We start from the raw sequence: 8,494 nt of genomic DNA on the forward strand, positions 1-8,494 counted from the left end.
ATTTGAAAATATCATAAAATATTCAAAAGATAACAGATTGTACTTGTGTAATATGCTACAATGGTGATACCTCTGGCTTTTTGTCAAAAATTTTCAGGGCCTGTTTGTACAGGGATTCTAACACTAGAACTACCAGCCTTTTCTCATGACTCCTTTTTCTACTGGAGGGTGCCAAATGCAGTGTTGTATAGTAACGAAGTAAAAATACTTCACTACTGTACTTAAGTACGTTTTGGGAGACTTTGTACTTTACTTGAGTTTTTTTTTAATTCAGCTTACTTTGACTTTTACTTCACTACATTTCCGACCTTAATTGCATACTTCTACTCCGATACATTTTCTATGCGCCATGCCGTTACTCTTTACAAAACACACACACACACACACACACGAAAGAAGTTGTGTTTTCACCCAGAGACACCACTGATTGCTAGTTACTGCAACGAAGTCAGGCCGATTTGTCATGAAGCTGTCCGGTAGGCTTTTTTGCAGTTGCGCACTTGGGGGGTGTTTGTCAGGAAAATGATCATTTCTCTGCATTGATTACAGACCTGCAGCGGGTCTGTAATCAACTTTTCTGCAGCGCGGCTTTGCTTTGAACCTTGAACTAATCAAAGCAGTGATTCACAGTTTGAAGCAGTGCTTTGATCAGTGATTCATGGATTTTATTTCACTTTATCCTAATTTTTTTCCCACACTCAGAATGTGCCAGTACCAGAGTCACCAGCAGTTTGAGCCTATTCTTTTACACGACGCCACGTGGAAGCAACTCAGTGCCGAGACGATGCAGCTCGGCGCCACAACAGCGCGAGAGGGCGCAAAGGAGGAAGCAAGTCGGGCGCTGAAAAATTAAACCTGTTTAATTTTTTTGGCGTCCTGTGCTCGACACAGAAAGGAAGTGGTTCCAGCGCAAGCGGGGGCAAAGAGGCGTTACCCGGCGTGACTTGGAGCCAATTTATGATTCCTGCTGTGTGCACTGTTCCCGCAATATAAATCACGCAGGATTGTTTTTATACCGTGTTGTGTGGGCCGCCAGAAGAGGAGGTACTGCTGGCCCACCACCAGAGGGCGCCCTGTCTGGCGTGCGGGCTCCAGGCACCAGAGGGCGCAGCCGCCTCACAGGAGCAGCCAGGATGACAGCTGTCACGCATCACCTGCAACAGCTGTTACCAATCATCTGATCGGCAGGAGTATATCAGCAGGACGACGTCTCCACCTCTTTGCCGAGATATCGTTTCTACCTAGAAGGTAACGTATCTCAGCTGACGGATTGTATCCTTTTGGATTTTGTGCGTTGTTCTGGAGATTACTTTTCCAACGAGAGGTGGAGGTAGCTTTCCTACCGTTCGGATTCCTGGGTGCAAACGCGCCCTCCTTTAATTGTTCTTTGTTCCTCGCCAGCAGTACCAGGTCCGACACGCGGAGGCAGTGGCCACCTGGGAGTTCGGGACTTGGCGGCTCCAGTATTCCCGGGGTCTGGTGGCGGAGGAAACCGTGTGGTTCCGGTTCTACTTTGGAGAGGCGTCTCCTATCTTCGAGCCTGCCCACACGACACCTTTGTGAATTGACTTTTGTCCATTATTGTAATCTGTTGTATTTGTTGTGCACATTCACAACAGTAAAGTGTTGTTATTTGACCTATTCCATTGTCCGTTCATTTGCGCCCCCTGTTGTGGGTCCGTGTACTTACACTTTCCCAACAGGATATCTCGGCCAGCGTCATGGATCCCGAGGGGCGTCAACCGGCTGTTGAATGGCCAATGGAAGAACAGGGCGCACAGGCGTCCGCAGGAGGAATGATCCGTGAGTTGCAGCGGATCCTCACCGCTTTCACGGCTCGGTTGGATTTAATGACCGAGCAGAACGTCCTCCTTAACCGCAGGGTGGAGGCTCTCGCCGCGCAGGTGGAAGCGCGCCCTCAGGGCGCTGCTGCGGCTCTCCCTCCTGTCGACCCTGTGCGTAACATTGACGTTCCACAGGTCGTTCAACGACCCCTCCCACCTTCCCCGGAAGCATACATAAGCCCTCCAGAGCCGTACGGAGGTTGTGTGGAGACGTGCGCAGACTTCCTTATGCAGTGTTCGCTCGTCTTCGCACAACGTCCTGTCATGTACGCGACTGATGCTAGCAAGATAGCTTATGTAATAAACCTGCTTCGCGGTGAGGCACGCGCTTGGGCTACAGCGCTCTGGGAGCAGAATTCACGGCTCCTTCAGACATATGATGGGTTTGTGAGGGAGTTCAGAACAGTGTTCGATCACCCAAATAGAGGAGAGACCGCTTCAGCCGTGCTGCTGTCAATGAGACAGGGGCGCCGGAGCGCAGCTGCCTATGCAGTCGACTTCCGCATCACGGCTGCGAGGTCCGGCTGGAATAGCACTGCCCTCCGCGCCGCCTTTGTAAACGGACTGTCGTTGGTCCTAAAGGAGCACCTGGTGGCTAAGGATGAACCGCGGGATTTAGATGGGCTTATTGATCTAGTTATACGATTAGACAATCGGTTAGAAGAACGCCGTCGGGAACGAGACGAAGGGCGTGGCCGGGCACGCGCCGTCCCTCTCCCTTCCGGTTCCGACCGCGTCCCGCCCTCCCCACGCTCCACGGCCCCTACGCTCCGTGTGGTTACAGCTCCCCCTGCTGACGAAGCTATGGACACGAGCAGGGCCACATTTAGGGCACCAGATAGACAGAGGAGGCTGGCCCGCGGAGCGTGTTTTGTTTGTGGCTCGATAGAGCATCAGGTAAGAGACTGCCCCGAGCGGTTAAACACCAACGCCCGCCCCTAGAGACTGGGCTAGGGGTGGGCCGAGACATTCACGTGGGACACACCCACATTGCCACACGACTCCCAGTTACAATCCTTTATGAGGATTTAACCCTGAAGGCCCCAGCACTGGTGGACACGGGCTCTGAAGGGAATCTGTTAGACAGCAGATGGGCCCGGGAGATAGGGCTCCCTCTGGTGGCGCTTACCTCGCCTGTGCAGGTACGGGCACTAGATGGCTCCCTACTCCCTCCAATCACACATAAGACACCACCTGTAACTCTGGTGGTGTCAGGAAATCACCGGGAGGAGATCGAGTTTTTTGTGACTCCTGCTACCTCCCGTGTGATTTTAGGGTTCCCCTGGATGTTAAAACACAATCCCCGGATCGATTGGCCGTCCGGGGTAGTGGTTCAGTGGATCGAGACCTGCCATCGGGTATGTTTAGGTTCCTCGGTTCCTCCCGGTTCCCAGGCTAAGGAGGAGGTCAGAGTCCCGCCAAATCTAGGGACGTTGCCGGTGGAGTACCATGACCTTGTAGATGTGTTCAGTAAGGATCTGGTGCTCACCCTTCCCCCCCACCGTCCATACGATTGTGCCATTGATTTGGATCCAGGCGTTGAGTTCCCGTCCAGCAGGCTGTACAACCTCTCACGACCTGAGCGCAAATCAATGGAGACCTACATCCGGGACTCTTTAGCTGCCGGGCTGATCCGGAATTCCACTTCCCCGATGGGTGCAGGTTTCTTTTTTGTGGGAAAAAAGGATGGCGGACTACGTCCATGCATTGATTACAGGGGGCTGAACGACATCACGGTTCGTAACCGATACCCATTGCCCTTGCTGGATTCAGTGTTCACACCCCTGCATGGAGCCCAAATATTCACGAAGCTAGATCTTAGAAATGCGTATCACCTGGTTCGGATCCGGAAGGGAGACGAGTGGAAGACGGCATTTAACACCCCGTTAGGTCACTTTGACTACCTGGTCATGCCGTTCGGCCTCACAAACGCCCCCACGACGTTCCAAGCATTGGTTAATGATGTCTTGCGGGATTTCCTGCACCGATTCGTCTTCGTATATCTGGACGATATACTCATTTTTTCTCCGGATCCTGAGACTCATGTCCGGCATGTACGTCAGGTCCTGCAGCGGTTGTTGGAGAACCGGCTGTTTGTGAAGGGCGAGAAGTGCGAGTTTCACCGCACTTCTTTGCCCTTCCTGGGGTTTATCATCTCCCCCAACTCCGTCGCTCCTGATCCGGCCAAGGTTGCGGTGGTGAGAGACTGGCCCCAACCCACTAGCCGTAGGAAGCTGCAACAGTTCCTCGGCTTTGCAAATTTCTACAGGAGGTTCATAAAGGGCTACAGTCAGGTAGTTAGCCCCCTGACAGCCCTGACCTCACCAAAAGTCCCCTTCACCTGGTCGGATCGTTGCGATGCCGCGTTCAAGGAGTTGAAACGGCGCTTCTCGTCTGCACCCGTTCTGGTGCAGCCCGATCCTAGTCGCCAGTTAGTGGTTGAAGTGGACGCCTCAGACTCAGGGATAGGAGCTGTGCTTTCCCAGAGCGGGAAGACCGATAAGGTCCTTCACCCGTGTGCCTATTTTTCCCGCAGGTTGACCCCGGCCGAACGGAACTATGACGTCGGCAATCGATAACTCCTTGCGGTGAAAGAGGCCCTTGAAGAGTGGAGACACCTGTTGGAGTGAACGTCCGTGCCATTCACGGTTTTCACTGACCACCGGAACCTGGAGTATATCAGGACCGCCAAGCGGCTGAACCCCAGGCAAGCCCGCTGGTCACTGTTCTTCGGCCGTTTTGACTTCCGGATCACCTACCGTCCCGGGACCAAGAACCAGAAATCGGATGCCTTGTCCCGGGTACATGAAGATGAAGTCAAAACGGAGTTGTCGGATCCACCGGAACCCATCATCCCGGAGTCCACTATTGTGGCCACCCTCACCTGGGACGTGGAGAAGACCGTCCGGGAGGCCCTGGCACGAAGCCCGGACCCCGGAACTGGGCCGAAGAACAGACTCTACGTCCCACCAGAAGCTAGGGCTGCAGTCTTGGACTTCTGTCACGGCTCTAAGCTCTCCTGTCATCCAGGGGTGCGAAGAACCGTGGCAGTTGTCCGGCAGCGCTTCTGGTGGGCGTCCCTAGAGGCCGACGTCCGGGATTATATCCAGGCCTGCACCACCTGCGCCAGGGGCAAGGCTGACCATCGCAGGGCTTTGGGACTGCTCCAGCCGCTGCCCGTGCCCCATCGCCCCTGGTCCCACATCGGCCTGGATTTTGTCATGGGCCTCCCGCCGTCCCAGGGCAACACCACCATCCTCACGATAGTGGACCGATTCTCCAAGGCGGCCCACTTCGTGGCCCTCCCGAAGCTCCCGACGGCCCAGGAGACAGCGGACCTCCTGGTCCACCACGTCGTCCGGTTGCATGGGATCCCAACAGACATCGTCTCCGATCGCGGTCCCCAGTTCTCCTCGCAAGTCTGGAGGAGCTTCTGCCGGGAACTGGGGGCCACGGTGAGTCTCTCATCCGGGTATCATCCTCAGACCAACGGGCAAGCAGAACGGGCCAATCAGGAGGTGGAGCAGGCCCTGCGTTGCGTGACAGCCGCGCACCCGGCGGCCTGGATCGAGTATGCCATAACAGCCAGGTGTCGGCAGCCACCGGCCTCTCCCCTTTCGAGGTGTGTCTGGGGTACCAACCACCTTTGTTTCCGGTGGTTGAGGGAGAGGTTGGTGTGCCCTCAGTCCAGGCCCACCTACGGAAGTGCCGTCGGGTGTGGCGTGCCACCCGTTCTGCCTTGCTGAGGGCCCGGATGAGGACGAAGGCCCATGCAGACCGTAGGCGGACCCCGGCCCCTACGTACCGGCCAGGGCAGGCAGTGTGGTTGTCTACTAAGGACATACCCCTTCAAGTGGACTCCCCTAAACTGCAGGACCGGTATATCGGTCCGTTCAAGATCATCAAGGTCATCAGTCCAGCCGCAGTGAGGCTTCAGCTTCCGGCCTCACTGCGGATCCATCCCGTTTTCCACGTGTCCCGGATCAAGCCCCATCACACCTCACCCCTCTGTACTCCCGGACCGGCACCACCTCCTGCCCGGATCATCGATGGCGAGCCGGCTTGGACTGTGCGCCGGCTCTTAGATGTCCGTAGGATGGGCCGGGGCTTCCAGTATTTGGTGGACTGGGAGGGGTACGGACCTGAAGAACGCTCCTGGGTGAAGAGGAGCTTCATCCTGGACCCGGCCCTCCTGGCCGATTTCTACCGCCGCCACCCGGACAAGCCTGGTCGGGCGCCAGGAGGCGCCCGTTGAGGGGGGGGTCCTGTTGTGTGGGCCGCCAGAAGAGGAGGTACTGCTGGCCCACCACCAGAGGGCGCCCTGTCTGGAGTGCGGGCTCCAGGCACCAGAGGGCGCAGCCGCCTCACAGGAGCAGCCAGGGTGACAGCTGTCACGCATCACCTGCAACAGCTGTTACCAATCATCTGATCGGCAGGAGTATATCAGCAGGACGACGTCTCCACCTCTTTGCCGAGATATCGTTTCTACCTAGAAGGTAACGTATCTCAGCTGACGGATTGTATCCTTTTGGATTTTGTGCGTTGTTCTGGAGATTACTTTTCCAATGAGAGGTGGAGGTAGCTTTCCTACCGTTCGGATTCCTGGGTGCAAACGCGCCCTCCTTTAATTGTTCTTTGTTCCTCGCCAGCAGTACCAGGTCCGACACGCAGAGGCAGTGGCCACCTGGGAGTTCGGGACTTGGCGGCTCCAGTATTCCCGGGGTCTGGTGGCGGAGGAAACCGTGTGGTTCCGGTTCTACTTTGGAGAGGCGTCTCCTATCTTCGAGCCTGCCCACACGACACCTTTGTGAATTGACTTTTGTGCATTATTGTAATCTGTTGTATTTGTTGTGCACATTCACAACAGTAAAGTGTTGTTATTTGACCTATTCCATTGTCCGTTCATTTGCCCCTGTTGTGGGTCCGTGTACTTACACTTTCCCAACACCGTGTACTTAATGCAGTAAAAACTACATGCTGAAGAAAAAAAAAAAAAGCAGACTAATTGCCAGAAATATCCAGTAAAATTTCCGGACATCTCTAGTCCACTCATGGACGTTCGTTCACGTGCGCACATGTGAACAATTAAAAGAAAAAATAAAGTCTGGCTGCAGGCATTAGTTCCTTGTTCTCTGCTCAAACTCTCACATCACAGTTAAAAAAAGGACAAAAAAAAAGGACATAAGTCCTGAGACAGGACATGTCAACATCAAGTAGAACTCCAGACATCTCCACATTTGCTTAAGGATGGTTCATGCATGCGCGCGCGCATCTCGCGGTCAAGGGAGGAAAGATAAACTATAACAGAACTCAGAGCGCAGCCCTGCAGCTCTGCAGCTCTGCACAACAAGTAGAAGAGAAGTCAAAGTGCACAGTCTGTCTGCAGCCAAACTGCGCACGCTGACACCCCACCCACGTGAAAAATTCCAGCAAATAGCTTAAATGGTTAGTGCTCCGTTTGTGCTGGTTTGTGCCGTTAAAACTGTCGTTTGTGCTGCTTTCCTTTCTGAGATATTAAGAATTATTTTTTAGGTCATCCAAAAGTCACCATCCCCCCATCTTTCTCCAAAACAAACCAGGGTGGTCTACTTTTTTAGTGCTCCGTTTGTGCTGATTTGTGCCATTAAAACTGTCGTTAGTGCTGCTTTTATTTATGACATATATACGAGGTCTCTTAGATAATAAACCGACCCTTTTATTTATTTTTTTAACTATATGGATTTGAATGACATGCGATTACACCAATCATGCTTGAACCCTCGTGCGCATGCGTGAGTTTTTTCACGCGTGTCGGTGACGTCATTTCCCTGTGGGCAGGCCTTGAGTGAGATGTGGTCCCGCCCTCTCGGCTGAATTCCTTTGTTTCACACGCTGCTCGAGACGGCGCGCGTTGCTTTATCAAAATTTTTTCTGGACCTGTGAGGAATATCCGAGTGGACACTATTCGAGAAATTAAGCTGGTTTTCTGTGAAAAGTTTAACGGCTGATGAGAGATTATGGGGTGTTTCTGTCGGTGTAAGGACTTCCCACGGAGCGGGACGTCCTGCAGCGCTTCCAGGCACTGTCGTCGGCCTGTTTCGAGCTGAAAACATCCTAATTTAAGGCTTAATTCACCCAGGACATCGTGAGAGAACAGAGAAGATTCAGAAGAGGCCGGCATGAGGAATTTATGCGGACATTCCACTGTTTAAGGACATTTTTTTAATGAAAGACGTACGCGCAAATTCGCCGAGTCGTTTCCGTGAAGACTCGGCAAATCTGTGTGCGCCGCGACAGGAAAAACACCTCCGTGTTGAAAACCATTTGTAGAATTCAGGCGGCTTTTAATGGCTTTCAACAAGTGAGTAACTGAGAAATTGTTTAACAGCTTGGGCATGTTCCAACTTGCCCGTTAAGATTTCCAACGGAGGTGTTTTTCCTGCCGCGACCCCCCGCGGTCGGGTCCAGCCCGACATGCGACTCTGCCCGCACGTTCTTTCATTACAAAATGTCTGTTAACAATGGAATGTCCGAATAAACTCCTCATGCCGACTTCTTCTGAAAGTTCTCTGTTCTCTGACGACTTACTGCGTCAACAGAGCTTGAAATGTGGAAGTTTTCAACTTGAAACGGCGAGACGCTGCCGCCTCGAAGCGCAGATCGCCGTCAGG

The sequence above is a fragment of the Thalassophryne amazonica genome, chromosome 2 (genome assembly GCF_902500255.1).
Source record: "Thalassophryne amazonica chromosome 2, fThaAma1.1, whole genome shotgun sequence".
NCBI lineage: Eukaryota > Metazoa > Chordata > Actinopteri > Batrachoidiformes > Batrachoididae > Thalassophryne > Thalassophryne amazonica.